We start from the raw sequence: 3,816 nt of genomic DNA, 5'->3' as shown, positions 1-3,816 counted from the left end.
CAATCCCCCTTTACTTTAGAGTGTCTAATTAGCTAGAATCTGTTTTAATTTGTGTTTTTAAATGTTTTGATTCAAGTAAAAGTCAATTTTCGTCCAAAGTCATTCCTAGTGTCTTGTTTAAGTTTATTTAGTTGTTTTAAGCTGTTTTGAGTATTTTAAGTTTGCTTTGAGTCTTTGAGTCTTGTTAAGTATTTTTAAGTTTTGTTTTATGTTTTTGAGTCAGTTTAGAGGTTATTAGCAAGCCCTCCTAATCCCCGGTCCAGAACGATCCCTACTTATACTTATACTACAATTATCAAAAGAGGGTTAAATTTGTGTGTTAAGTTAATTTTCGCATCACACCCCTTCTCCCCACTTGTCCTTAAGTGACATTTTGGGATTGCATAAGGTTGATGATCCATACTTCCATAGAAGTACCTTGGCCTTCCAACTATATGGAGGAGGTACAACAGAGAAGCTCTGGTAAACCTCAAAGAGCAATATCAATACCAAGTTCAAAGCTGGAAACAACAGTTTCTGTCCTATGCCAGAAAGGAGGTCTTGATAAAAGTGGCGGCGCAAGCCATCCTCATTTGTAAAGAAATTGAGGCGATGATTACTAGAATTTTTTATGGGGTGGGGGGGGTAGAAAAATGATAGAAGGGGGATTCATTGCGTTGTCAAAGTCCTTAGGGTTGGCCAAAATGGAAGGTGGAAGGGATTTCGTAGTTTGGAAAACTTTAATCTTGCACTTCTCGCCAAACAGTGCACAAGATGGATATCAATCTCCCACCGCCCATAAAAGTCATCTGGAGAGCAGCGAGAAATAGTCTTACGACCCAAGAAAATGAGTTGCAAATTCCCCCTTAGTCAGCTATGTCAATTTCGGAAGAATCAGTCCAACATGTACAGAATGAAGCTTCTATTTAAAAAAATAAGAGTCCAAAATAAACTTGGATTATTGATAAATATTATTATTATTTTATAATAATTCTCATTTAAATTAAATTTCATACGCCCTATAAATCAATTGTTTTTTAATGGGAGCTTTATATATAGACAATTTTTTTACTATATTTCAAGGGATTCCACTAGTTTTTAAACATGTCAATGAGAGATAAAAACATAAAAACAACTAAAACTCAGCCCAAAAACATGGAAACAATGTTTTGAAATACCAGCCATACCCCCAAGGCTTTAGGGCTGTTATAGAAGTCAACCCTCACAACTCCAACAAAATTAATATATGTACCATAAGCTCAACTCATTATCAACTATTTCTGCAGAATCATTTTAATCAGTCTTCGACCATTTTTGTAGAATCAGTTTAACCCATCTTTGACTATTTTTGCAGAATCAGTTTAACCCATCCTCAACATCTTTTGCAGAATCAGTTCTGTTGATGCACAAAATCAGTGAGGACTTTGGTACAACAGAAAATGTTAAGTTTGTGACCTTCACTAGATTGCTCCGGTCACTAGTGTGAATAAGTATGTAAATGGATAGGGACAGGGAAGCAAACACAAGATGTACATGGTTCACCCAGATTGGCTACGTCCACAGAGTAGAGGAGTTCTCATTAATTGTGAAGGGTTTACACAAATACATATGTTCAAGCTCTCCTTTAGTGAGTACTAGTGAATAATTTAGTACAAATGATATTAGGAAATATTGTGAGAGAATGATCTCTATTTATAGAAGAGAGTTTCTAGTTTTATTCTGACATTGACACGTGTCGTGTTGTGATTGGCTTCTGATGTTGACATGTGTCGTGCTATGATTGGCTTCTGATGTCGACACGTGTCGCGCTGTGATTGGCCTCCTGGTTGGAGGGAAACTCTTCTGGGTCCTTGACGGTATGACGTTGACCGGTGCTCAGTAATTTCTGGATTGGTCAAGTATGGTACAAACAAGTTCAATCAGTCATCGACCATTTTTGCATCAGTTCAACTCGTCTTTGACTATTTTTGCAGAATCAGTTCAACCCAGTCTCAACCATTTTTGCAGAGTTAGTTCAATCAGTCATCTACCATTTTTGCAGAATCAGTTCAATTAGTCATCGACCATTTTTGCAGAATCAATTAAACCCACAATTTTGCATAATCACTTCAACTCGTCCTCAACCATTTTTGCAGAATTAGTTCAACCCGTTTTTGACAATTATTGCAGAATTAGTTCAACCCGTCTTCGACCATTTTTACAGAATCAGTTCAACCCGTCCTCGACCAAACCCGTCATTGACCATTTTTACATAATCAGTTTAATAAGTCTTGACCATTTTTGTAGAAGCAGTTCAACCCACCATTTTTACAAAATTAGTTCAACCCGTCCTTGACCATTTGTCTTCGACCATTTTTGCATAATCAGTTCAACCAAAGTTTCTTTAAAATTGTGACTATAAACCCACACCATTTATTGGATCTCTCAGCAATGCTTATTGCCTGAATAGTACCTCAAACCAAAACCATTTATCGATAATATCAATATCGATTCATCCGAAGACAGAAACGCCAGCTCAATGTGGAGAAATTTTTTGGGGTTCTAGACACAAAAGCCAAGTGGTGTTCCACCAATTGAAATTTGACATCTAAATCTTATTTTATATCTTTAATTCTTAAAAATTGAGATATTGAATCGTATATGGAAAACAAATTAATTTGGTTGATGCACAAAACCGGAGGTCTTGGAACAACATAAATCCGGGCGTGAATCTGCAAGAAATGTAAAGAACACAAAGATGTATCGTGGTTCACCCTAAAGTTTGGGCTACGTCCACACTGATATTGTATTTCTGAGAGGATTGTGAGGGAGAGAGTGTGAGGATTCTCATGGCCTAGGAATTGGCCTCCCCTAATTGTGAGGGTGAGGGGTCATTTTATAGAATAAGGGCTCCTCACTTATTACATATTTGCCCCTTCTTTTATTACATAATTACACTTAAGTCCCATGAGTATTTATACTAGATCTAAATACGGAGGCCCTAAGTATGGTATAAACAAATTTAACAGAGTTGTACTTTCACTGATTCAGAAATCATCACAAAATTTACCGGCACCCAGAAAATGAAAACGTGAGAGAGAGAGAGAGAGAGATAATCGGGTTTGGGTGCGGCATGCTTTGGGATTTAGAAGTTCACCTCTGTTAATTTTTTCCTTTCTTTGTAGACTGCAGTTTTTGATTCAAAAGTGGAGGGCGAGTGCTGGGCAAACAAGATTGAATTTGAAGTCGAATAGGAAATATGATGGAATTCAAAAGCAAGTTGTAGAAGTGCTTGATGGAAAAGTTCACATCCTTTAATTTTTGTTTGACTATTGGACTTCCAGCTTTTAATAATTTATTTGATTAAAAAAGAATAAAAGAAGATTTAGATGTCAAATTTCTATTGGTAGGGAGCACCACGTGGCTTTTTGTGGAGAATGAAGCAATAGATGAAGAGATAAAAGTTTGAAAAAACTTTTCTACTATAAAAGGTATTTTTATAACTTACACTCCATAGAAAAAAGGTATTTTTGTCTCTCCTTGTAATGTTTAAAAAGTGTTGTCTCAATATACAATTAAGTATTAAAAGTATATACTATGTGTAAGTTCTTCTTTTTTAATACAAGCAAAATTAATTATTTAAGTTACATTTTATTAATTAATTTGATGAAGTAATGTGAATGGTTGATCAAAAACTTGGGCTCCAAATAAATAAGTAACATTTTATTATTTAATTGGATTAAGCATTTGGATTTGTAAATGAGGTATAAGCTTCTTTTATTTTTCTTCTTGTCAATCTCATTTTATATCTCCCTTCTTAGCCTTCTTAAAACTCAAAAGAAATCTCATGTAATTAAG

The sequence above is a fragment of the Malus domestica genome, chromosome 01, assembly GCF_042453785.1.
Source record: "Malus domestica chromosome 01, GDT2T_hap1".
Taxonomy (NCBI): Eukaryota; Viridiplantae; Streptophyta; class Magnoliopsida; order Rosales; family Rosaceae; genus Malus; species Malus domestica.
The sequence above is the reverse complement of the archived record's forward strand: the minus strand, read 5'-3'. Positions refer to the sequence as shown.